This window comes from Mus musculus, chromosome 4, assembly GCF_000001635.26.
Source record: "Mus musculus strain C57BL/6J chromosome 4, GRCm38.p6 C57BL/6J".
Lineage (NCBI taxonomy): Eukaryota > Metazoa > Chordata > Mammalia > Rodentia > Muridae > Mus > Mus musculus.
This window is the reverse complement of record NC_000070.6, coordinates 87,995,531-88,023,327: the sequence shown is the minus strand read 5'-3', so window position 1 is coordinate 88,023,327 and position 27,797 is coordinate 87,995,531. Positions and strand designations below refer to the sequence as shown.

The window sequence follows — 27,797 nt, the reverse complement described above, 5'->3', positions numbered from 1 at the left end:
GCTCTTTCTGTGTAATCCTGGCTGACCAAAAATCACTATCTAGACTAGGTTGACCTCAAACTCACAGATACCTGTCTGCTTTTCGGCCTTTGCTGGGATTAAAGGTATCCACCAACACATGCAGACACCTTTTCTTTATCATCATCATCATCATCATCACCACCACCACCACCACCACCATCATCATCATCATTATCATCATCAAATAACATTGTATCTGAATCTGTGTGTAATATTTGTGTGTGTGTGTGTGTGTAAGAGTGGGCATGCATGTGCTTTGGTGTGTGTGTATAGGACACTTTTGAAAGTCCTTTCTCCTTTTACCATGTGGGGTCCTGATTGACCCACAGGTAGCCCATAGGTTGAACTTAGGCTGTCAGACTTGCATGGTAAAGACATCTTGTCCTTATTTTTTTAATCCTGATTTCCCCACCCCTATCTTAAAAAGAAAAAAAAAAAAAATCAGGTGTTTTGTGTGTGTCAATGTTCACTTGAGTGTAGTACCTACAAAAGCCAGAAGAGGGCGTCAGATTCCCCAGAGCTGGAGTTACAGGAGGTTGGGAGCCACCAGATGTAGGAGCTGGGACCCAAATTTGTGTTCCCTGCAAGAGGATTAAGTACTCTTAACTACTGAGCCATCTTCTCAGCTCTGTCTTCATCTGTTTTTGATGTGTTTTAAAAAGCTAGGCAAAAATGAAAGAATTGCCCATCACTGTCAATTTTTCTCTTTTCTTTTCTTCTTTCTTTCTTTTCTTCTTTCTTTCTTTTCTTCTTTCTTTCTTTCTTTCTTTCTTTCTTCCTTCCTTCCTTCCTTCCTTCCTTCCTTCCTTCCTTCCTTTCTTCCTTTCTCTCTCTCTCTCTCTCTCTCTTTCTTTCTTTCTTTCTTTCTTTCTTTCACTTAGTTCATGAAACACAATCAGACTTTGAGGTTTAGAATTGAATCGACCGTATCTCTCAGTCACTGGGAAGCAGGGTATACAGAGCTGCAGGGAAGCCCTGGCTGGCTGAGAGGAAGGGGACGTCTGAACAATAAACAGTACTTTTCCAGCTTGGAACTACTGTTTTTAGATTTTTAAAAAAGGACAAACCCAGATTTGTAATTGCTCTAATGCTTTTATAACAGCAACATACTAACCTCTGTTTGTTAAATACCCATTGCTTATTTTGTCATGCAGTGTGCCTGTACTATCAGATTTAAAATTTCCTTTTTTCTAAGAAATATTATTTGAGAAATGGCATCTCTTCCCCCCCTTTTTCTTCTTTGGAGGCTGGGGAGACTCACCCATGTCTCCCTTGTGTCAGGCCAGTAAGTGTCCTTCCACTGAGATACACCCTCAGACTAGAGAATCAATGTTTTCTAAACCAATATGTGTGTCAGTATTTTAGAATCATATGATAGGTTTTGGCTATGTTTCTAAATGGATTAATATCATTTACATCAACCATCAGCAGGTAGGTACTTACGGGTAACACCAGTAACTACTTACTGAAACCCTGTATTATTTCCAGTCTAAAGACACCCTGCTTCTTAAAATGCAGGCTTTGATTGTATCCATAGATAGATCCTTGTGTTTTTCATGTTTCCATTTGAGTTGAGATTTTGTCACTTGTTTGCTTTCTGGGGTGTAATTTAACATGTATCTGCTTGTGTCTACTCCTAGAGTAATAATTGACAAACTGGACCTGTATCCTATGCAAGTGGCATAGAGCAGAGTCTACCCAGCAATTGAGCTGTCCAGTTACAATTTGGGTAGTGTTATAAAATGCTATTAATTGAAGTTGCTCCTTATTTCTTGGCTATAATATGCTAGGTGCCTTTTTGGGCAAGGAGAAAATGAATCTGTTCTTGTTAAGGGAAACTGTCCAATGACCAAATAGAGCCCAGGACTTAACATATGTACAGATGTATAAACTCAGAAATTGTCAGCAGAGCAGCATGTGAATGAGATGTGTGGGGAAGGTGACATGTCAGCCTGTAGTTAACGCCACTTGTATTCTTCAGCAGAGGCTCTTCCTTCAAGTTTATGGAATCACTGATTTTCTACTTGTTTTAAGTTTTGATTTCTTTGTATCAGAATGGTCAGAATTGTTAATCTTTACACACATTTTGAGTATTTTGTGACAGGTATAATTATATCAATGAAAAGAATGGAAGAAAAATGCTACAGGAAAGTGTGTGTGTACCTGTGTGTGTGTGTCTGTCTGTCTGTGTGCACGCATGCACACATGTTACAGTGCTGGGACCCTCCTGCTCCAACCCAGCAAAATGCTAGTGCACTCAGAGGAGCAGAGAAGAGCAGGCTCTGCTGGCTATCTGTTGCTAGTGAAGTTTGTTGGATTTTTACAAGGTTTTTTCTTAAATTAATTTCTATGGCTGTATGTTGTGTGTGCACTTTCATGGGGCTTGAGGACCATTATTTTTTCTTTTTAAATACAGGGTCTTCTTACATAATAACTCTTAGCTCTTGCTCTCCTGGAACTCACTGTGTAGCCTTGGTGGGCCTTGAACTCACAGAGATCTGCCTGCTTCTGCCTCCAAAGTTTTGGGATTAAAGATCTGAGCCATGACGTTTTGTTTGTTTTTGATAATGTCTTTCACTGTCTTAGAACTTTCTAGGTAGTCTATGGTAGACTGGCTGGCCACCTGGCCACGGAGCCCCAAGAGCCCCAAGGGTGCACCTGTGCCTACCTCTGGAGTATTACATCTGGCTTTAGCCAGTTCTTGTTGAGTGCGGTCTGGGTCTCAGGGGATTGAACTTCGAGTCTGGAGCCTGTAAAGCACTGCCCCCACTGAGCCAGCTTCTAGCCTTTGTTTTCTGAGAGGATCTCACTGTGTGGCTCTGACTGGATGAGAACTCGGGCTGTACCAGGTCTGGCCTTGAGCTTTTAAGGATCCTCCTGCCTCCATCTCCCAAATGCCGAGATTACAAATGTGGAACACCATGACCAGCTTCAAGCTGTAAAAAATTAATTAATTAGAATCAAGGCCTTTCTGTAAAGTTTCCTTGGCTTTACATATTACCTATATGAAATTAAAACTAGAAATGCAAATGTATGCGTGGACACATTTATAGTAAGCTCTTGTTTCTTTAAAAGTAGTGATATCATTTGGAACATAAACAGGACCTCCCCTTCCCCACAGGAACAATTTCATTATATAAAAATTTGCCACCATGTTTTATTAAATTTTTTCTTTAATATCCCTATAAATATGAATATAAATGTTACCTTTTAAGCTTTAAAGAGACACACACACAGCATGTTTTAAATCTTTCTTAATTCATAGTTGTAAAGATATGAAAATAGTTTAACTTATATCATTTAAGGAATTTTTGTAGCAAGCACAGTCATATTTTTTGCTTAGTACCATTGGCTCTCACTGCAGGAGGTAGACGTCAGGACTCCTTTAAATATCATGATCTGTGGGTGCTGAAGTTCCTTATATGAACTGGCTTAGCATTGGTTGTGGTCTGTAGATTGCCGTGAGCCATATCTTGATTACTTACAATGCCTAATAAAATGTAAATGCTGTGCAAATAAATGTCTATGTGCTACGTCTGTACTTTGTTGTTTTTTTGGTTTTGGAGCTGAGGAAGGCATCCAGGGCCTTGTGTACTGTTCTGTGAGTTAAGTCCCCAACCCCTAGTCTGTAGATCTTAAATACAACTTTCTTTCCCGACCATGCCTGGTTAGGTCTTTGGATGTGGAAGCTGAAGATGATGAGGGAGAATTACACTGTAGGAGAACACACAGAGCTTTCAAATGCTTGACTCTTTTTTTTTTTTTTTTTTTTTTTTGGATAACTTTGTTATTTTATCTTCTCGATGTGTAGTGTTAGAAACATTTCCAAAGCCTGTAGCCCCCTTTAAAAACTGACTACACATGAAATGATGTTCATGGAGTTGCTCAGATTTATAGTGACAGGATTAGTAATCAATAAAGCCTAAGCCTGGAAGGAGAGGCCCACTTCCAGGTTGCTGATCTTTGTATGTGGTTTAAAGTTGATCATGAAATAATAATAAGTCAGGCAGAAATAATACACTCGGGGTAGGGAAAAAAGTCCTTTTTGGGTGGAGAGCTGGTTTATATTACACAAAAACACTTTCAGGAGGGCGGGAGAGTTAGTTCAGCACTTAGAACCTACATTGCTCAGGTAGGTGATTGAGTTTGTTCCCAGCCCTCTTATTGGGTGCTTTACAACCATGCGTAACTCCAGCTCCTGGGGATCTGATGCCTCTGGCCTACACACACGCATGGCACACAGTTAAAAATAGTAAGTCTTTAATGAGTGATATAATATGCTTTTAAAAATAATTTTATTTTTATTTTACGTGTGTGCTTTGGCCGCATATGTGTCTGTGTACCATATATGTGCCTGGTGCATGAGGAGGCCATAGAGAGTGTCATGTGCCCTGTGTATGCCATATGTACAGATAGCGTGAGCAAGGGATGCTGGAAACCAGAGTCTTTTGCACAACCAAGTATTCAATTGCTGAGGCATGTCTCCGGTGCCACTAATGTAGTTTTAATTGGATTTCATATGTAAGCTGTGAAAATAACTACATGTTTTGAAAAATGAAAGCAAAGCTACATGCTTCATTAGCATGATTGATCTGACAGTATTAAAAAAAAAAAACCTAAAAACAACGCAAAAAATATATTTCTGAAACAGGAGGCTTAATTTCGGTTTTCTTCAAGAGTGTCTTTATTATAAATGTTGATTTTAATTTATGGCCTCTTAGAAAGTATCTTTCCTTTTTTATCATAAAGACTTCTTACTATAGATGTACTATGGACTGATACATATCAAATGGAGGCCGAGCACAAATAAGTACCAGCATTGTGTGCTTTTTACAGAATTTACCAGTCATGGTTAGATTAACCCCACGTTAGAATTTCTACTGTGTATAAAAACTCATCTTTGTGACATGGGGGTTTCCAGTGAGCTGCTTGTGTGACTGGCACTCCAAGCTCTATACATTCACGTTTGGGGTGACGTTGTTTTCCCTGGACTTCATTTAGTTCTGTGGATTAATTTTTTACTTAACCATTTCTGTTTCTTTTGAGAGAGTTCTAAATGGCCTTTGTGGTGGTGGCTGGATTCCTTCCCTTAGAACTGAGGTATGTGTGTGAACAAGGGAGGTAGGACTGACCTGAGACTACTGCTGTTCTAATCATTAACTTACAAAGCTGTGTAGCTGGAAACAGCAGGCAATAAAATAATTGTTTTTAAATAAAGTCACTATTTTAAGATTTATTCCAGCCGCGTACCCGGTGGACTGGGTTAAGGACTGGAGCGGTCTAGAGGACCGACTTGAACGCTGTGGATTGTTGGAGACTGCAGACGCTGTGAAATGAGTATACTTGTCTGTCTTGTTGCTGGATGGGCAAGGCCACGGCAGCTCCAGATAGTGGATAATAGCCTTTATTTGCAGCTTATGCAGCGGAGCATATTTTGCAGTAAAGGGGAACCAAAGGGCAAGGTGTTCTCTACTTGTGGGCTTGTAAAGGGCTCAGAGTTTTCTTTATGTTATTGTAGAATGACATTATTTTTGCTGTGGCGTGCTTAAAACTAAAGGGCAAATGATCCAAAAGAATAATCTTGAAATTCAATAGCAAGAAAACTACTTGACATTGTGGGCCGGAGGCCAGCAAACGCGGGGCTTTCATTGAATGCGTGGGAAATGGGGCAGGCCTGGCGTTTAAAGGGACAGGGTGCAGTCCTCCAGAGAAGAAAAGCCCTCATGTATGATTTGCTTACTTGGAGGAAAAAAATAGACTTAAAGTTTTCTCTAAAGGATCTTTATTGGATCAACTCTTTAAGTCTTTGAAAGACACGGAGTGAATTTTTCCTAATGCCTCCTCTCACAGTCCCCAGTCTCGTCTGAAAATTAGTGTGGAGTAAAATTGTTTATAACAGGAGAGAAGCAGCTTTTCAAATAAAAGTGCTTTGTGGGCTGTTCAAACGGAGGATAATATAATTCTCTCGGAACCTGAGCACTTACTACTTTGTTTATGTAGCCTTTTAAAAGGTAGGGGTAGAGTGAGGAATGGGGATGCCCTAGAGACCCAGGCTTTAGAATTTTCTGTTTTTTCTATGTCTTGAGTTTTCCTCCCCCGTCCACTCATGAATCCCCCTCTTCCCTCTCCACCACCTCCCACAATCCCTCAATAAAATAGTATTTGAAAGACTTGAGTGACCAGTCCTGTGTACTAGCTTCTTGCTTGGGGCAGTAATGTACTGTTTTCAATGGGTGGTCTTGAGTCTCCATGGGAGATTTTACAGGCAGTGGGCTCTGAGATCCTCTGAGTGTATTATATTGAACATGGCCAGTTAAATTCCCAAGCTATAGAGAATACAGAGATAGCTTTACACTGCTGAGTTCCTGCCGGTAATTAGGAGAAAAACCAATTTGTTTAATTGTGTTTGAAGAATTTATGGCTTAAGTCTACAAAAGGGGAGCATATTAACCTAGTATTTGGGATTTGCTTTTTTTTTTTTTTTTTAAACAAGCCGTAATATGTGAATTGAGGACTGTCCCTTAATACGTATATTTTAATTCATAGTTTTTAAGCAATTCATAGTCCTATAGAAAACTCATTGGGGGTCACATTTCTTGTACATGTGGTAGCATTGTACAGTGGTGGGGTCTTCACAGCAGACACTGTATCTGATTTGTCTCAGTAAGCACTTATCTTTGGTGTGTAGCAGGAATGCACAGCAGTCTAAAAGGTAGCTAGTGCTCTGCCACAAACCTTTGATGAAGTAAGCATTACTAGAATTATTATAAATTAATACTGGATTAAAGTTGGCTTTTAGAAAAGAGGACCCTCCATAGGCACAAAAACGTGAACGAAGTTATGTACTTAACCTAATTTATAGCCTAAATATAAATATGGAAGTGGGAATGTTAAGTCACGCCTATTTCCATGTAACTTTGTTTTAAGTTTTTTGACTCCTTTTTCCTGGATGAGCCTGTGATTGCGAGCCATAGAACATAGCTTTGTTAGGTCACTGATTGCTTTTCTTCCCTTCTTCACATACTTCAAAGACTTGATTTATGGCGAGTGTTGGATTTCTGTTTAAATAAATGTCTATTCTTTCTGATTAGGTGAAATACTTGTTTTTCGCAGACTAGATAGAAAAGATTTGAGGGATCAGGTATCTCAGATGTCCTGGCAAGACTGGGTGGGTAATAAGATGGGTATTGTATTTATTTTAAATGGTGTAAGTACTTATATAGATGGAAAATTCTAGGCCTCAAGGAACGGAGTTTGTTTCTCCATCAGAATCCTGGCACAGTGTATTAGATCATATAGAAATGGTACAAAGTCTACATGTTTCTAAACTGATACAATCAGAGATTTGTGGTCAAACCTTTTACAGCAGCAGCGGCTAAACGTTTCCCTTTTTCCCTTTTAGCTCAGTTCTGCCTGTGAGTAGTTAAAACTCTTCCTGGAAGTTTTTATAAGTGGTTTTAAAGAAGCGATAGCTATCTGAAGTTTATCTCTTGTAGCCGGCATTTAGAAGTTATTAATGTTGTCTACACACACAGAAAGACACGGGTCTCACCGATGCACAGGAGGGTAGACATTAAAGTTAGTAAAAATTAGCTTGTCAGAAAACTTAGTGACTGGGGGATAAGGTTGTTTTCACTATCTATCCCCTTCTTTGGCTGAAGCTAAAATTGCTGATCTAGTTCCCAGGCCAGTGTTACCTTGGAAGGCTTCCTTGGGCTGTAAAAGCACAGTTAGGCAGCTGCTGTAGGCTTCGCATGGCTTCACCAAAGAAGAGATTAACACCTATCAGTTTCCGATGCTGTCATTTCTACTCGGCAGATAAACTTGCTGTGTGGGATATAACCTCTGGGCTTACGGTATGAGCTTCTGCCTCACTGGTGTTCAGTACAGCAGAGAATGTGTAATTTTAGCACTTGGAGTATGACACATCGCTGCCTTTTCTGCTTCCATTCGGGCAGATCTAGGAACAGCAGCTCATACTTTCCAGAGTCTGACTTTTGCTTCTGGATGCGGATACCAAAAGGGATTGTGGAAGTTGACTTATTCTTCTTGGTACGCAGGCTTTTTGGTGTGAAGTTTAGAAGGAGAGGAAATACCAAGTCATTGACTTTAAACTCATTTTTGGGTTAAGTGTGTAACTAGAACACTGCCAAGTACCACTAACATCAATGCCATAATGTTCAAAGTCCCAGAAGCACCACGCTTGTCTGAATCATATTTTTGCATTATTGTTGTAGGTTTGAGGGGCAGGGACATCTTCACTGCTAAGGCAGAGAAGGGCAAGAGTTGGAAGCCACAGCTGTGTGATTAAACCCGTGTGTTTGCCCCGAGGCTCCAGCCAGTCCATCTGAATTCATAGCCTTAAATTTGGGATTCCTTCTCTATTTGAAAATAATACTTCTTAAACATTTTAAGACTGCCTTTGCCACTAGCATGAAAACTATCAAGACAGATTATGAGAGTTAAGATTTTAATGGAATCAAAACCGAAGATGCAGAGCGGTGTTTTAAAGAGAAAGTTTACAGCCATTTAACATAAAATTTTACTGAGCTTCTCATTAATCTAAGATAACTAGTCTATAAGTACCTTATCAGTGCAAACTGCTCCACATATAAAATGAGAGCAGCAAAGCCTTCCTGCAAATTAAGGGGACAATGTGGACTGGCAGACTTTCCAGCCATCTCCAGCTGGGAGATTATTACAGTTTTTGCAAACCCTTTTCTCTCAAAACTAAATCAAGAATGGTAGGGTTCTGATAAAAAGAAGTGTGGAAAAGCCTAACTAATCTGTAGATGAGTTACTTCAAACATGCCAAAAGAGAATAAAATCAGTTACATAGCTCGGATGAAAGGTTACTTTTTATGCATCTTTGTCCACACATTGAGAATTTTGTTGTATGTTAATGCATTTAGCCTTGGTTAAAAAGCTCCAGAGGGGGAAAACATAATTAAATTTGAGAGACTACACAATCACGTTGTTATAAAGAAATTTCATACCAGTTCTAGATGCCAGGGTAAGAGATAAAAGCTGCTCTCGAGATCAGTGCTGTAAACAGGTGGCTCTTGTGAGTGGGAAGATTTTGGGTTTCAATGTGAAGTGCTGTGTGGAATTCTAAGTGCTGACTTGTCCGGATTTTGTAAAGTAACGCAGTACATGTCTTTGGCTGTGCGTGCATGTGTGGGTCCTTGGTCTGATTACTGAAGACGGCCAACTCAGCTCTGCAGTAATGTTTTAAATGAAGTCTTGAGAATTGGCAAGGCAGAGTTAGAACGTGGGTAATAGATACCCTTTTTTATGCTTGTGTCTAAAGAGCTTCTCTGTACAGGAAGGCTGTACCAACTCTATTTTCCATTCACAGCCGTCTTTGGCAGCTACTTAATTTGAAATCCTGGCATATCATAATGGAGCAGCCAAAAGTTTGTGGCTAAGGAAAAGCCCATTGGCTTGGTGTCATTGGTGGAAAGATTTTTTTTTTCTTTTTAAAAGAAGCATTTTAACAATCTTTTTGGTGTCAATATATAGAATTAAATATGTATAGGTTGAAGGTGTATATATTTGCAGGTGTTGGGTTTAGTGATGTCCTTACATTTATTCTGTGTATGTGGGCATGCATGTACCACATGGTATGAATGTGGAGGTCAGAGGACAACTGGTGGAGTCTGATCTCTCATTCTGCCATGTGGATTCCAGAATCAAACGTACTTTATCGTATCAGGCTGTAAGCGCCTCCAAAATTGGAACTGTCTGCCAGCCCAACAGAACTTTTATTTTAAGGATCCGGGCAATGGGGGAGTTCATACTCACCTTATATTTGCCACCCATCCAAGATGCCAGCAGCCTCGTCACTGTATGCCTTAGGTGTTTATGTCATCCTACACTGTGGTAATGTTTTATAAGCCCCCAGAGAATGCCGTCCGTTAGTTTACACGCAAAGCATTCAGTTGCTCAAAAACTTCCTCTATTGATATTCTGACCAGATTTGACCTTATCCAAAACATGCAGCTTTAATGAATTTTGCTACATCCCATAAATATTGTGCTGTGGGATTATTTATGTGCTTAAGACCCTCTAAGTTCCCTTGGGATACGTTATTTTAGTAAATCAGAAAATCTCTCTGAAAGCGAAGTGATGATTATTAATTTTTTTGAAGTTTGAAAATGGGGCAGAGTGGCCTTTATGATTTCCAGGAGAATATTCTAGTGGATCCATACCACACACAATCAGTTCCCTAACTTAGTTCTCCAGCTCAGAGCTGCAGAATTGCTTTACTTGTGTAGCCTTGCCTTTGTGTGCTGTAGGAGCGGAGACCGATCTGTCTTCTGGGTGTCTGCTGTTTCTCAGCACTACCCTGAGAACAGTCATAGAGACTGGCTTTGAAGCTCTGGATAACCTGGTATCAAAGAGCAGTAGGAATTTAGCAGTAATTGTTTTATGGCTGGCTAGAAATCAGACCTATTTGTATCGGCTGCACACAGAATAGCCGTGATTTGACAATTTGGTTCTATTTATGCTGACCATAAAAAGAAAAGAAAAGAAAAGAAAAAGTTAAAGGGGTATTTTGGAAACAGGAAGTAGGCTATAAATGCAAATTACTTCACCATTTTCTCAAAGGAACAAAAAGGGAACGGGTTTGGAAGTTTTTATTGAAGGTGTGTCACTGAGGGTCTGTCTACTCCGGTGTTTAATGCTGCGCTCCCTAAAGCCATACCTCCTTTTGTTGGCAGTTTTCTTTCTTTTTTCTTTTTCTATTGCTGTCTAACTGAAATTATTTTCATTGCAGCAAAAGAAACTCTGGGGGTGGGGGGAGAAGGTGGGTGGAGCCAGAGACTTTCCAGTAGACATTTACATTTCATCTTATGTTGGTCAGTTAGCTAGGGAAAGAATGCATTGTTGCATAAAGTGAGTCTTTCCATGCTCATGAAAACTGAACTTTCAACACCCACTTTCAGATCCTTATGCCACTGTGCTGTGCCAGCGTGGGGGGTGTGTGGGGTGTGTATGCCAGGTAAGTTTGCAAGGCTCTTGAGAAGCAGGGGAAATCATTTATGACTTGGACAGTTGGCGGAGTCATTTGGAATACAAAATCCCGCATTAATTGTTCCTCTTGTCTAAAGTATATTTGAACTCAAGATGGGCAGAATATCAGGTATGTCAGTACTCCAGAGCAGCCCACAGTGAGGTCTGACTGTTCCCAGAATGTCTTTCAGAGTTAGGGAGTCGGCTGTAAAATACTTCATTGTTGTTTTGAAATCTCCTCCCCTAGAGCAGTCTGAGTCTGGGGGCAGCAGAGCAGAGAAAAAGCAAACATGCCAGTGATTGACTGTACTTAAAAGAAAAGAATAGAAAATAAAAGAAAGAAAGGAAAGATAAAAGAAACCCCAGAAATGCTTAAGGGACCCTTAGGTCTTTGCCACAAATTAAAACTTTTTTTTTAAAAGAAAAAATGTTTTTGGCGACTCATAAAGACATGTCAGTGCTGTTGAATTTGGACTGTTAATTTGCTTGCATCTAAGTTTTATTCTCACTGGATTCTAATTCTCCCGTAATCAGCAGGATTAGCGTTTACTAGCTGTCTTTATTTCCCTGCTTTCTGCTGCAGCTTGGACAGAGTGGAGATGGCTGAGGAGTGGGTGTTGACTTCGCTTTGCATCAGGGATGAACATTTGAGACTCTCGTACGTGAAGGATCACAAGCTTGGCAAAGAGATGTAAATATGAGTTTCCTCAAAGCTGAAAATCTAGCTGGATGTCCCGATAGGCTCCCACTAGGGAAGCAATTGTAGCCACTATGAGAGAAGCAGCTTTGGGGATCCCTTCATTGCGTAGGCTGTGCGTGCTCAGAGGGGAACAGGTAAAGACATGTATCATTGGCTGGGGGATAGCTTCGTGGGGAAAAACGCTTGCTACTGCAAAGCCTGAAGACCTGAGTTCAACCCTCTTGGAGTCCCACATAATGAAAGGGGAGAACAGACTCCTGTGAGATGTCCTCTGACCTGCACAGGTGCAGTGTGGCACATACAGGTATACATTGTAACACATGTATAATAATAATCATAATAGGTCTGTCAGCCTTGGAACTTTGTAGCCCAGGCTAGCTTACTTGTGAACTCTGGCTCGGCCTTCCTCAGCCTCCTGAGTGCTGGGTTTGAAGCTCTAGAGGACTGGGGTTGGCTAGAGAAGGTTGAATCTTTGAAGCACTTTACCTAACCACCTTGTGTACCAGTGAGGTACCTAAACAGTGAAGGCAAAGTAGGGAGGGCAGTACTCTTGTCACCTGTAGGACTTGACTAGCATCAAGTGTGTTAAAGAAAAAGGCTGCAGTACAACATGAGAGCTGTTGTAAAGTTGAAAAAAAAAATAACCATGGGGAAAGAGCTGAATGGGCTCTGCTCAGGTAGGAGATTTGAACAAAGTACTCCAGAAAATCGCAGCTGAGCTGACTGATAAAGGACAGTTAGCTTGGATGAGCAGTTCCCTTAAATCTGAGGGTCCGCTTTTTTTTTTTTTAATCTCTGTATTTTTTTCCTTTCACGATGCCTCTGAACTCACTGGACCTGCATGGTAGGATGTAGTTGTTCCTAGCTGAAAGAGCAGAGTCATTTCTGTTAGCTGAGACGTGTGAATCTCACCTAACACAGATGTGGTAGACCAAGATCTAAGATTAAGTAAGGTGCCCATGAAGCTTATCTGTGTAGCCACCAAATGCCCCGTGTTGCTGGGGACAGTCATTCTTAGTGTCACCATTGCTCTTTTGATTGTTTAGGGTGTGTGGGGGCATTCCCATGTAGCTCAGATTGGCCTCTTAATTAATTGTTACTTATTTATTTTTGAGACACTGTCTCACTATATAGCCTTGACTCGCCTTGAACTCTGTGTTTATTATCAGGTAACTTTGAACTCATAGAGATCTGCCTGCTGGGATTAAAGCCATGAGACACCATGATTAGCCACTGTTTAAAAAAAAAATAATATGTACTTTTGAGACTTGGTCTTTTAGTGTAGCCCTTGCTGTCCTGTGACTCTGTGTAGAGCAAGCTGGCCTCAACCTCAGAGATTCACCTGCCTCTGATTCTCTACTGTTGGGATTAAAGGTAAGTGTCTGGCTTAAAATTAAAAAAGGAAAAAAAACCATTTTTTTGTATAACAAGATTTGGCTTACTTTAATTTTATGTGTTTGAGTGTTTGCTTGTTTGTATGAAAGTGCACCACGTTTCTATCCCAGAGTTCAGAAGGATGCGCCAGAGCCACTGAACCTGCAGTTATAGACAGTTCTGAGCCACCATGTGGGTGCTGGGAGTTGGACCCACATTCTCTGGAAGAGTAGTCAGTGTTCTTCACCACAGATCCATCGCTGTAGTCCACAGCTCCTAACTCTATGTGGCCACGGCTGCTTCCCAATTGCTGGAGTTACAGTGTTTGCCAACCAACACTCCCAGTTTTACATGGTACTGGGAGTGAACCCGGGGCTTCATGTGTGTTAGTTAAGCACTTTACCAATTGTGCTGTGTCACTAGCCCTGTCGTCACTGATGTTTTGTGTATATGAGTTTAAATATGAACATGGTGTCATGCGGCTCATATGGAGTTCAGAGGACAACCTTTCCTTTGACAGTGTTCGAGGCCGGGTCTCTCTTGTGTCTTTTGTGTATTTGCCAGGCTAGCTGGCCAGTGAGCTTCCCGTCTCTGCCTCCTCTCTCTTTACAGGGACACTGGGATTTCAGGCATGTTCACTATTGTGTCTAGCTTGTCTGTGGGTTCTGGGGGTCTGAGCTCAGGCTGTCTGGCTCGAGCAGTGAGTGCTATCTACTGAACTACATTACCTGAGTATGGCATACAGATGGGAATTTGGAATGGTTTTGTTTTTTTGATCATTGAATGTGATGCTTTCCCTTTAATAACCCCCGACTTCCCATCTAAGCAGGAGGTATAGCAAAAGAAGGGGTTTGAGGATAGTGATTGTAATTTGGGGAAGAAAATCAGAAACTTTTATTGTGATTTGCGATTGAGTGTCCTACCAGGCTTGCTGGACAAAGACTAAGTTTGTCACAGTGTTCTTCTTTATGCAGCTCAGCGTTTCTCATGAAAGTATGGATTTAGTGGCACGTGGCACAGTAACTGAAATGTGAATGGATTTGATTTAGCGATGGTACTTTACTTAGTGTGAATCTCCTGTTCTGTGTAGTTTTCTATTGGAGGAGGACGGCATCTGAGCAAAGGCTGTAGACATGCTCACTTCAAGAAAGATGAAGGTGGGGCTCAGAGAGAGTGGAGAAATGGATCAGTGGTTAGGGCACTGGCTGCTGTTGCTGAGGACCCAGGTTCAATTCCCAGTACCCACATGGCAGCTCATAGCACTGTAAATCAAGCTCTAGGGGAATCTGATTCTTTCTTCTGGCCTCTATGGGTGCTACATGCAAGTGGTGTATAGACAGCCATACAGGCGAAATATCCGTACACATTTAAAAGAGAAAAAGGAAAACGCTGAAAGGCAGCTTTCCTAGCCTAGCCTTAAGCTAACTTTTGGAGTGAAGTAGAGGGGTGGAGGCAAACCAGGGCCACTGTGAAGAGTTTAATGATGGACTGAGCTGATGTGCTTCATGCTGCAGGCTTAATTCTCTTCCAGATTCACACATCTCTTCAACTATCTGGCTTCTTTGTTGAATAAAGCAAGACAAGGACAGGGAGATGAGCAGGGGTCTACTTTCATACCACTGGGTTGGGTTGCGTTACAGTTACGAGGAAGGTGTGAGGGGTGGGGGAACAGAGTGCTGCTGGCCCTTCCAGCAGATGCTGGAACTCAGACCTTCTCATACTCTGTGCCATTTTTGGTTTGTGCAGCATTTGATGTTTTGCTTTTCTTTCCAGAAACTGTTTGTAATGCAACTTGAACAATGCACTGAGATTCTTGAGCTCAAGTTGTTATGAAGCCAAAAATAGATCTGGGCTACAATTGGACTTTGTGGGACAAAGTGTGGTTTTGTAGGTTGTGGCTGTTATTTTTCCAACAAATAACTGTAATTTAAAAATTATTTAGAAGTGAAGCGAAAATTGCTTAGATAAAAAAGGACCTGGTTGCTTTTAAAGGTTCCTTGAGAATGCCAACCAGATGCCCCAAGTTTAAGGGCCTGTTCGGAGTGAGAATGCTTTAGCTAAAAGCACTCAGCAAGTGCTATCAGATAGAAGCCGGGGACTACAGAACTGCCGGGGTCTGTCTCACTGTCGCCTTCTCTCTCCTCACTCATTTTTCTTAGTTTTCTTTGGAAAATCAAAAGCATGAAATAGGTTTCAGAGAAAGGAAAATCAGAGCTAGGGGTTACAATATATTCAGACCTTTCTGTTGTATTGGTCAAGTTCTGGGCACCAGCATCACCCTGCGATAATACTAAATTCAAAGAGATACATAAATTCAAGTTAGAAACACAAAAGTTAAAAATCAGGGAAGGTGAACTTCATTGCTCAGCTTAGAAGCAAGTGGTCTCCTGAGGCTCTTAAAGGATGGTTGGCAGCTTTGTTATAAAAAAATAAATAAAACTTATTATCAAGGTTCCACACATCATCTGATGAATACGCAGTGTTTCTTGTTCTCAGGTTGTCAGTTTCTTGTGAACAATTTAAAAAAAAAATCACAATTTCACACATAGGCATTGAGGAACTGTTTTATTGTAATACACCTTTATTATAAGACATTTGAAATATAAACATATGTCAGTAATAGAAACAACTATTTAATACCTGTGTATCTGGCTGAGGACTGAATATCCTGCATGGTTCACTGAATATTAGGCTGCAGGTTCAATAAATATAAATTAATAGTAGTTTATATACATCTGTAGTGAACAATATGAAGGTGAAATTAGTGAAGTAATTGTACTTAGAATATCAGAAAAACCTAGGAATATATTTAACAAAATAAGTATAAATTATTCTTAAATTACAACATTTATTGGAAAAACTAAAGAAATAGAAATTAGTGAAGAAATTCCTATGTTCTTTGGTTGAGAGACTGTTTTAAGATGCTGATATTCCCAGGTTGGTACAGTCTCAGTAAATCTCTTCAGAATCTCATTCACATGACTTCTTTGTATAAACTGTTGAACTGACTTAAAATTCAGATGTAATTACAAAGGACCCAGAACATCCAAAATACTATTGGAAAAGAACATGAGTAGAGGAACTCACGCTTCCCAGTATTAATACTTCAGAGGGACAGTAATCAAAACATTGTGGTACTGAGGATGGATAGACATCTGTGGAGCAAAGATGAAAGTCCAAAGCTAAACCTCTATACTCTCAGGTAATACCGGCTTCACGAGAATAGTTGTCTTTTAAACAGTCTGTGTTGATAGAACTGGATCTGTATGTAGAGGAATTAAGTTGCAATCCTGTCACACTTATACATAAAACTTATCTGAAACTGAAGTGAAAATTTTTACTTCAAGAAGACCTGTGTAGAAGAGCTATGATTATAGAACTTTTAGAAGAAAACACAGGGGTTCATCTTCATCACCTCAGATGTGCTGTCGATTAGGAGTAAAAGCCCCAGAAGCAACAGTGTTAACACATGGGACATTCTATAGAAACATGGAAAACTTGTGTTCCAAAGGACAGCAATTGAATAGACTGAGCAAAGACTGAAAACATCTGAAAATCACATTCCGTCATGAAATTTTCTTTCGACTCTTACTTTTATAACTCTTAAGACCAACCCACCAACTAAAAAATGGTAAAGGATCTGAGAAGACTTTTTTTTTATGTTGGTAAACAAATTGCTAATGATTGCGTGCAAATAGCACCATTAGCCAATAAGGAATGGAAATCCACACCACTGTGAGACACCAACCATATCCTATTTAGCTGGATGGCTGTCATAGAATACCAGACACGGTATTGTATTGGTGAGGACATGGAGAAATCAGAAACCCTGCCGCTGCTGAGGAGAGTATAAAATGCTGCATTGCAGGCCCTGTGGAAAACCCTAGTCAGGCAGGTCCTTAGAAGGTTAAGTGGAGAGTTCTTGCATTACCTGGCAGTTTTAATCCTTGTTATCCCATTTTCTTCAGATAAAAAACAAAGGCCTCTATGCACAAGCTCGAACATAAGAATTTATAATAGAATTGTTTTTAGTAAAAATGGCAAAAGCAAGTCATATGTCTGTTGTTAACATAGGGAGAGAGAAAAGCTAGTCACAAGAAAAGACAGTATGTCATTCTATTTATGTGGATATTCAGAATAGGGAAGTTTACAGACACAGAAAGCCACAAATATGAGTGGCGGTATGGGTGTGGTTGTGAACTGTGCAGGGCGCCTTTCTGAGGTAATATATTCTGAAGTTGACTGTGTTAGTGGGTGTACAGGCTTGCCGGGAGTAAATTCATTGTACTGTGTAGTACTTTTTTTTTTGTTTTTGATACAGGGTTTCATTATGTAGCCCTGGCTGGCCTGGAACTTGCTATGTAGATCAGGCTGGCCTTGAACTCACAGAGGTCTACCTGTCACTGCTCTGCTTTCTGAGTGCGGAGATGAAAGGCGTGCACCATCACACCTGGCCTATACTGAATACTTTGAATATGGTTTGTGAATTATATTTCAGTGGAACAGTTTTTTTTTTCTTATAATTTCATTAGTTAAAATGTTAAATCCAAACAGTTTCCCCATAGTTTTGTATTTGAAAACAATTACTTTGATAGCTTGGCTGTTTCTTGGTCCATAAAAGCATTCTAAGTTGAACAAGACATAATTATGTATTTAGATGTTTCTGTAACTTTCCTCTTAAAATTTTTTTGTGTGTGTGTGAGTTTTGTTTCTATCCACTGGAAAAAAAACATGTTTGAGTGGTTAGTGTCAGTCAGGTTTAATTTCTAGTACTGACAAAGAGAACGAAAGCAATCAGAAAAAGTTCCAGGTTGCTAGGAAATAGCAAATAAAGACAATTCATCGAATATTTATGTGCAGAGACTGTTCTAAGACATTTCCACCTTACTGAGTAGAGAGTAAAATAACTCTATAAAGTATGGACATGCATTTAAAGTTGACAGTAGTGTAAGTCAGGTAGTAGGTGGTAGGCTGACTGTGGTACTAGAGAGGAGCAGGGCTTAGTGGCAGTACTGGCTAGGCGTAGCCCATCTTATACAAAGAATGTCACTGGCAGCATGTGTTTCAAATAAGTGTGTGAGTGGCAGCCAGGCAGCTCAGGGGTAAGAGTCCTCGCTGCTAAGCTTCATGACCTGAGTTTGGTTTCCAAGATCTACATAGAATAAGGAAAGAACCAACTTCTACAAGTTGTCCTCTAAACTCCACAGGGTGAGCTCTCTCTCTCTCTCTCTCTCCCTTCCCCTGTGCCCCCCCCCAACACACACATACACACACACAGAGACACACACCTTTAAAAATAAAGCCAACTCTGTGAATGCAACCACACTTTTGATAGAATTTATTTCAGAAACACATTACAGCGGTTAACTCGTTTTTATTAGTCTCGACTGTCGTGGCCTCTTAAACCACGCTACTTCAGTGCAGTTGATTGAGCGCACTGGCTTTTCTGATCGTTGCATTGGTTTGGAATAGGTTTAAAACTGAATTTCACTCTGCAATGTTTATTAAGGACTTTTGGTTATTTTGAACCTTTCTCCTTAGTTTTGCCCTTTATTTAAGCTTGTGAATTTACAACATTTTATATCTACTTCTGCATGTACCACATTGTTGCAGTATCCAGAATAACAGCCACTAAACACACATGATTATTTACATTTAAATGCAAGTTAATTAAAAATTAAAGCTCAGTTTTTCAGCCTTAGCCAGATTTCAAGGATTAATAGTTACATGTGGTTAGTGGTTGCCAGAGTGGCTGGAGCGGGATAGAGAAATGGCTATATTTGCAAGACTTCTCTTTATGGTGGAATTAAATGATTTGCATGGTTTTGCAGGAGGGGAAAATAGGTAAAAACCTGATAAGACTTTTTGAATAAAATGGGCATCTAATTACAATCAATATATATATGAGAATCTATATGTGTAAATATATACATATGTTTAGGGAATTATTGAATGCCTTAAGGCCCCCATTTATAAACATGTAATCATGTTTGATGCACATGTGTGTCATATAACAGTGACTCCACTCACTATCCTGAAAGCCTTATAGTACTTAGGGACAAATCCCTCAAGAACTGGGTTTGCTTTATAAAGCAACACTACAGTCCTCACATGATAGAGGCAGAATCGATTGTCCTCTAATACTGTATAGAAATGCCTGCCTTACTTAACTATCCTCTCATCCTTCAGATACCTGATTTGATTATTCATTCCCCTGAAATGAGAATTCCATATAATCTCACGTAAGTCTTTAATCTTGCTGATTCCCCTCCATACTACCCATACCGACACAGCCATACTATCATCCTCATTTTGAAGAACTTCAAGCGTGTGGTGAAGTGGAAGAGAAGCATTACAGGGGATTCTAGATTCACATTTGCTGGCTGAGCTTTATCTCAGTTTATATTCCAGTCCTCTAGTCCTTTAGAAGGAAGTTACACATACCACGACCTCTCACCCCTAACCGTTTACAATATTTCTCCTAAGAACAGTGTTTTCCTAAAGAGCCCTCTAAGCAGCAATCAGCCCAGAGTTTAATGTTAGCCCTTAAGTGTTGTATCTCTTTAGTTTCCTTTTTATCTAGGATGTTTCCCTGCCTCCTCTCATTGTTTCTATCTTGTCTTTGATGTCTTTTTTAAGAGGCTAGGCTCCTTGGTTCACAGATCTTATTTATCTCTGGGGTTGGGGAGTCATAGGGCTGCTTAACTTGTTTCTCTGCCCACTTTTCTCAAGAATTAGAGAGACCCACACGCTTTGCTCAGCCAAGGCCAAATATTTATAGTAGGAAAGTTCTGTGGGTGTTCTCTGTGTCACTTCCTGTCACAGAGCACCTAGTGGTGAGTACTCCAATATTAGCTTTATCAGTCCGGTAAAGTGGCAAAAGCCATTTTAGAGATAGTTTTCTTGTTGTGGTTACAAGGTGACTAGGGTGATATTTGTGTCTTTCAGATGTCACGTTGTACACGCCTTTCACCTACTTTGTTAAAAGCATCTGTTGATGACGCTGTGTTAATGAGCATGAAGTTACATTTCTCTGGGACTGGACACTAGGATTTTCCTAGTCCAGTAGCACATGTCTTCAAAAGAGCAGATACAACATCTATTCCATTTCCTCTTCATTTTTTCTCATATAACTGTCATTGTTGACAGTTTATAGAATGGCAGAGTTTTCCTATTTGTGATGTTATAGTCAATTTATGTAATATAAAATTCTGCCCATAAATTCTGTCCTTCACTTAATTTTTCAAATGTTTATTTTTATTTATGTGTATACATGCATATCTGTGAGCAGCTGTTAATTTGTGCACAGGTCTCCAAGGGAGCCACAACAGGGAGTCAGATCCCTTGGAACTGGAGTTACAGATAGACGTGAACCGGCTGGTGTGGGTAGTAGGAACCAACCGCTGGTTCACTCACCGGAAAAGCAGCAAGTACTTTTAACTGCTGCACCATCTCACCTGCCCTCTAGTGATCTATAAATGCTGAGATCTGGGACTAGGTGCATGGAGAGATTGCAGGCTTGGAAATTGGTTTTCTTCAAACGTTTATGACCATTTACATTTGTAGTATTAACACCTTTATTTTCTCATTTTACGTTTGTGGCTTCTGAAGAGTCGGTGCTGCCTCCGAAGATGCTTCTGCTCCTGTAAATGTAGTGGAGTACAGGCATACTTGTGATATTCTTACTAAGTTCTGGGCATGGACGTAAGGAATGCCATCATATTCTTAACAGCCTTGGAGGCAAGTGTTGGGATGTAGCTGTAAAAACGTCCCTCGTGTGGCCTCAGCCTTCACTGCTTCTTTGGTTTTATCACAAGGGGTGGGTGTGAAGGCAACGTGTCTTGAGATCTTTGTTGCCATTAAGAAGTGACTTAAAATTCCCAGGAAAGTTTTATTGTTTCATGGTTTCATACAGGCATACAGTATATCTTGATCATATCTCCCCTTTTCCCCCCACCACCCCCAGAACCCACATAACATATCCTCCTCCCACTTTCATGACTTTTTTTTTTTTTTTTCTAAATCCAATGACTGCTGTCCGTAGTGCATGGCTATGAGACCTTCCACTCCTGCATGGTCCACTTCCCAGCAGCCATATTCCCGAAGAAAGTGAACTCTCCCTCCCCTGTAGCTGTCAACTTTCTAAAGCTCTTCAGCCAGAGGTAGGGCCTTGGGAATCCCTCCCCCAACCCGTGCTGGAGTGTCTGCTGGCTTGACCATAAGCAGGTTAACTGTGACTGTGTTCATGACTGTGACCAGAAGGCAGCAATGGCAGCATTTCAGCCTGTAGTCTGGCTTGTTCATTCTCTCTGTGAATCTTTTGTGATGTTCCCTGAGCCTTGGCCAGAGTAGGGGTTGATATTGATGCTATGTGTGTAGGACTGAGATCTTTGACCAGGTATGAGACTCTGCATCAATCTCTGCTCGCTGCAGAAAGTGGCTTCTCCAACAAAGGGTAAGGGCAGCCCTTATCAAGGAAGATGGGCATAAGACCAACAGCCTCGGAACATGCCAACCTCTCTCTCTCAAAACATTTTATTGTTTCTTTGTGAATTTCACATCATGTACCCCATTCCCACTCATCTCCCCATCCCCTCCTACCCGCCCACCATCCTGGCACCCCTCCCCCGCCTCAACAGAGAAAATAAAATCTCATTGTGGAAGCCGTAGTGTGCCACAGTGTGCCCCACACTATACCCTTTTGTCCACACTTCTCTGCTTGCAAATGTCCATTGCAATGACTCCTTGGTCTGGTACGAGGCCTCTGGCTTCTGCTACTCTCTCAATACTGGAACCTCACTGGGACTCCTCTCAGAGATCCTGTTGTCTTCCCTGTGCCATGAAGATCTTGGAATTTTGGATCTGCAGGACTGGCCTATGGATGCACTCAGCAGTTCACTGATGGATAGATGTTGGGATGGTCCAGTTCAAAGCTCTGGATCTGGTCCTGAGAGTTAACTAAGGTGGTTAGCCTGCTGACTTTTCTGCTCTCCTGCTCTCTGGGGCCCGCTCATCCACAACCCTTGCAACCAGGGCCAGCTCTGCCCTGCTGCTCAGGTGAGGTGCAGCACCTACTCTTCCGAGTGCTGCAGCTGGTGAGGGACATGTCTAGTTCTCCCATTCTCATGACTCCAGAGCCAGCTCTCCTGCCTGCCATAAATGTCAAGGGAAGGAGAAGGGTGTCTTTTTCTCTCAACTAAGCCACCACTCTGCAGATAAGAGGCAGAGCCAGCTCTCCCATACTCATTCTCTGGGGCGAGCTCACCTCTAATCCCCACATCTACAGCACATCTATCCCACATCTGCATAGCCCTCAGACATCAGCATGTACCCTGGTGGCAGCCCAAACCAGGGATGTCCTGGCCTTTGGTGGTAGCAGACCCCCACTGCTGCAAGGTCATGAGCCCAGATGTGACTGCTGGTGGCAGCACAGACCAGGACCCCACCATAGTCCCAGGTGGCATCACCGGCTACTCACATCACGCTGTTCCTTACTACCCTCCAGTTCTGCATTGGGCACACATCCTTCTGTTTCTCTTTTCCATTTCTCCACCACTTGCTTGGTCATCTTAGTGGCTCCCAGGGTCTTCTCAGATGTGGTCTCAGGAGTGCTATGCTGTGCTTGTGTGTTATATGGTGCCAGACAGGGGTCATCTTGAAGATGATCTGCCCGCCAAGCCTGTGCAGTGCCAGATCTTCGTGGTTGTCTTAGGCTCACCTTTTTTTTTCAGGGAGTGTTAGGCTACCCATAATTCAGATGATCATATGCATGTGAGTGCACTCAGTCAGAGCTGATTCTTAATCTTAGAATGGTAGAACAGACATGTGACTCTCAGACAAGTGAATTGAATTCCAGGAGAGGCCTGGCTGGTCCCCACTGTACATTCATTTCTACACAAATTGCTTGTGGTATTAAGACATTTAAAAGATTTTCTGGACACACACACACACACACACACACACACACACACACACACAGAGAGAACGAGAGAGAGAGAGAGAGAGAGAGAGAGAGAGAGAGAGAGAGAGAGAGAGAGAGAGAGAAAGACACTCCCCTCTTCTAGTTTAAAAGTATGGCTGTAGACCCTGGCACGATGGTGTATACCTGTGATCCCAGCACCCAGGAAGTGGTAGGTGGATGTGTCAACTTGAAGCCAGCCCAGACTTACACTGAGGTCCTATCAATGTGAACCCGTAATCCTAGCCCTTGGGAGACAGAGGAAGGAGAATTGTTGCAAGTTTGGGGCTAGCCTGATTTGCATAGTGAAGTCCAATGCCTGCCAGGGCCACATAGGAAAACCTTATGTCCCCACTCTAGTAAAAGGCAGGAGTGGGTGGGTGGGCGGGGATATGCATCAGAAATAACTGAAGGATAGAGTTACAAATTAGGGTGGGTTGTAAGGTTAAAAGTCATTTGCTCATCTTCTATTTTATATTTTGGGATGATATACATTGAGAGTAGGCAAAGTGATCACTACAGTTTTGTTTTTGATATAAATCTTAGTGTCACCTTGGAATAACACTTTATAAGGATTCACAGCCCACCAATTTCTGCTCATATGCTTGTTTATGGGTTTTGTGTTCTTTTTCCATTTGGGAACTCATTTTGGGTTTTGTTTTGTTTGTTTGTTTCATCTTCCTTAGACAAGCTACCTGTCACATTGTTACCACATACTATTTTTTTAAAAGCCCACATGTAACCATTTATTCCTTTGCTTTAAGTCTGTGAAAATGTTTACTCTGTGGGGGAAATAACTCAAGTGCATACCACTCCTGCAAGGAGGAGCCTATGAGGCTCAACACAGAGTAGCTCAGTAGGTCATTTTCAGATGATTCTTTTTAATTAATTAATTAATTAATTTTTTGAGGCAGGGTCTCTCTATATAGCCCTGGCTCTCCTGGCGCTCACTCTGTAGACAGAGTTCGAGAACTCATGGAGATTAATGGTGTGCACCATTATACTAGATGATTCTTTGTTTTCAAATATTCCAAGCCTTTGTGTAAGTTTTCCTCTTGGTCTAGATCCCCCACGCCCTTCCCCATTCAAATACTCGTTCATCCGTCACTTTGTATTTGTAGTATTGGGAGTTGAACCAAGGGCCTTGGGCATGTATGTCATACCAACTGAGCCTTCACCGATGACTTTGTAAATGTCTGTCTACACATTTGTCTTGTGGGCTTGGCTGACTATTTGCATGGAATTTACTATGGAAGTATTTGCATCCACAGCTCTTAGCTCCTAGTGTGCAGTCAGCCATCTTTTATTAAAAACACTGCATGCTGCTGGCCAAAGGAACCTACCCACTCCTGCCTTCTGATTGAAGGTTGAGAGTGCCCTGATGAGTCTGTAGATGCTGGGATTGGACAGCATAGTCATCTTCTCTGTCTGAGGCCTATGGCCAGAAGAAACCACAGTAAATAGGTCAGGAAAAACAGTAAACTAGATTTTAAAAAGGAGAGGCCACTTTTGTTGTTAAAAACATCAACATTTTTGAAAGGTATTTGTGTTTAAAGACCATGATATAAGGACCTGTAATTAACCTAAAATGTTATAATTATGATATATTACTCTGAGGTATTTGTGTTTGTGTATAGGAGGCTGGTATGTTTAGATGTCCTTTGTTCACTAGGAAATGTCAGTATAACAGTAAACGGCTTAACATTAGTCTAAAAGGGTCTTGTGCCTCCTGGTAAGGTAGGACTAAAGTTTTCATTTACCCAGGTATCTTGGATATTTCCAGGGTGGGAAAGTTGGTGTCCGTTGAGATGGATGTACTGTGGAGGCTTGTTAGTAAGCTGGAGAGGCCAGTGAGAGGGAAAGTCGAGAAAGGGATTTCAGCTTCTTACAGCTGTCATAGGTGATTTTGTAAATGGGCTATTTGTTATCTACAAAGTGGCAGGCCCTGGCAGGTGTCATTGCGAAGGGTTGGGCTCCCTGGAAATCAAGTTAACACTGTGTCTGGAACATGGTTGCTACCATAAAGGAACGAAGAAAACACAAGCTTGTGAGGCACCCAATCCTTGAAGCTTTTAAATAAGAAGATATTGTAGTGTGCTCTAAAACTAGGTCGTGAATGTTTTTCTCTTAATGTTTCGGAAGAAAGTAGTCACCCCTTCCTGCGTGCTGTGTAATTTAGGTATCCTTGTCAGTTGGAAAGAATAGGTACTTCTTTGTCTTGGAGATGGAAACTCTGGGTTTGAAATCTGGTTCTCCAGTCTGCTGCTGACCACATGCTAAGATTTCTCTGGCATCCAGGAGATGATGTGTTAGAACTGCAAGGAGAGAGAGAGAGAGAGAGAGAGAGAGAGAGAGAGAGAGAGAGAGAGAGAGAGAGAGAGAGAGAGATCGAGAGATCAGCTAACTTGACCTTAGAGAATGGTGATAATGGAAGGGAATTAGTAAGAGGTTGTGTGAGGCATCATACATGATAAAATGCTAGTAAACCAGTGGCTTACAAGTTTATTACTGTATGTTATCTCCAGAAGTATTGAGTTTTGACCAAGTTCTCTGGTTTAGAGTTGATTATAGAAGAATATTGTAACCATGAACGAAATGGGTGGTGTTTCTTTAGTTTTTAAATCTTTTTGGTCTTATTGCTATTTCAAACATTATCTTTGTAGTTATGAAGTTATTGAGAAATCATGTTCTCAGCTTGACTATATGTTGACACAATGCAATAATTAAAATATCAACTGTGTTGTAAAATGTATGTGAAGTTAGTGTGTTAACATTTTATTTCAAACTGTAGAACCATTTATCTCATTTATCTTGTACTTGATAATTTGCTAAAAACTATCTGGTTACTACCTGGAAATTTTGAAGGGAATTAATTTATCAGATCTTTTACTTAGAAAAGAATAGCATTTAGAGAGAGATTGTATGCTTCATTTTAAGCCATTTTTTGAAATAAAAGATGTAGAAGATAAGTAACGAAAGAGAATATTATTCAGAAATACTTTTAACACCTGCCCCCTCCTAAAAACAGGGTTTCTCCCTGTATCCCCTAGCTGGTCTGGAATTTACTGTGCAGATATCCACTGGGATAAAAGACATGCACTGCCATGCCTAGCTATTCTTGATGGTTTTGACCATTGCTCTCTCTTCTTCCCCTTACTTTCGATGCTGTACTCCATGTACATGAGTGATAAGGAACAAAGCCCAGCAGTGCTCTAACTTTCCTCTTGGTTCCCTCTCCTTAGGGATAGAAACAGTTCCTCTTTGAGATTAATTAGGGGCTTTGAGTTTGAGTTTGATTTGTGTCCTGCCACACCAAGTGACTTTCTTCCATGTTTCTTTGCTTAGGTTAGCTTCCAGCCACACAGCTAACTTCGGCCTTTTCTCAGTAGGTTACTGTAGCTTATTTTGGGGAGTTAATCCTTTTATTTCCTCTCCCCAGTAATATTCTATGGATTATGTAGAATGTTGGTGATATGAAGTTTGGATTTAGGTCAGATGCCTCCATTCCCACCCCTTCCTGCTTTACCTTACCAAGTGACTGTGACCTTTTGATTTTTAGTAGCATCCCTCTCCTGCATGTATGTATGTATGTATGTATATATGTATACCACATATGTGCTTGGTGCCTGTGGAGATGTGAAGTCCAGGAACTAGAGTTATAGATGGTTGTGAGCTACCCTATGGGTGCTGGGAAGTAAACCCAGGTCCTTTGAAAGGGCAGCAAGCAAACTCTTAGCCACTGAGCCTTCTCTCCAGCCCCATATATATGTTTTAAAATACTTTTAACTAGAAAACTGATATCCAGCGATAAAAAGGTGCGGGTTTCAAGTTCCCTCCAGAGTTGCACTGAGAGCGTGGCCATGTACTGATGATGTCAGACGTTTTCACTTCTGCTCATCTTTGGTCCTGGATAGGACCTAGTCTTCTGTATTTCTAGTGAGCTACACAGGTGAGCTTACTCCTAAATGGACATGGTGCTACACTTCGGGAGGCACACTTGAAAACACTGAGAAGGACATCTGTTGACACATCATCACCAGAGACACATGTGGTATGTGAACCTGTGGAATGCTCAGTACACCTGTCAGCAGCAGAGGACTGTAGATGGAGACAACAGACAGAGGCTGGGGGTTAAGGTGCACTTGCAGAGGACCCAGGTTCAATATCCAGCACCCACATGGCAGCTCTTAACCTTCCATAAAGTCAGTTCCAGGAGATCTAATGGCTTACTCAAGCATAAGGCATACACATGGAAGGAGACGTACATACAAGCAGAACACTCATCTACATAAAATAAAAAACAAACAACGAACACTGAGGTAGTGCTACATTGAATGCCAGGACTGATGGAGGTAGACAGGAGCCCTCATACATTGCTGATGGGAATGCAAAATGATACAGGCACTTTGGCAATTTCATAAGAATAGACATATTTTTACCATATGTTATGGGATAAATGTTTCCATTCTTTCCTGATTTCTGTGTTGAAGCTTTAACTCACAGTATAGTGATCTTTGTGTGTAGAACTTATGGAGGTAATTAAGACTAAGTAAGGTCATATGGGTAGGGTCCTGATCTGACACATCAGGATTCTTATGGGAGAAGTTAGGATGCCATGTATCATGCATATAACCAATGCTTTGTTTGTCAACTACAAATAAATTCAGAAATGCACACATGTACACACATGTGTACACACACACACACACACACACACACACACACACA

General features: G+C 41.1%; 1 protein-coding gene across 5 annotated transcripts in view; it reads left to right on the top strand.

Annotated features, from left to right (window-relative positions):
* Mllt3 (myeloid/lymphoid or mixed-lineage leukemia; translocated to, 3) overlaps positions 1–27,797 on the top strand; it is a 263,483-nt gene that overhangs the window by 10,080 nt on the left and 225,606 nt on the right. For 2 of the 5 annotated variants that reach the window (XM_030253772.1, XM_030253773.1), the window contains exon 3: positions 11,621–11,728. The exons of the other annotated variants lie outside the window; for them this stretch is intronic. The gene's annotated coding sequence lies outside the window, so the exon portion shown is untranslated. The remainder of the gene's footprint in view (positions 1–11,620; positions 11,729–27,797) is intronic. 5 annotated transcript variants of the gene reach the window in all.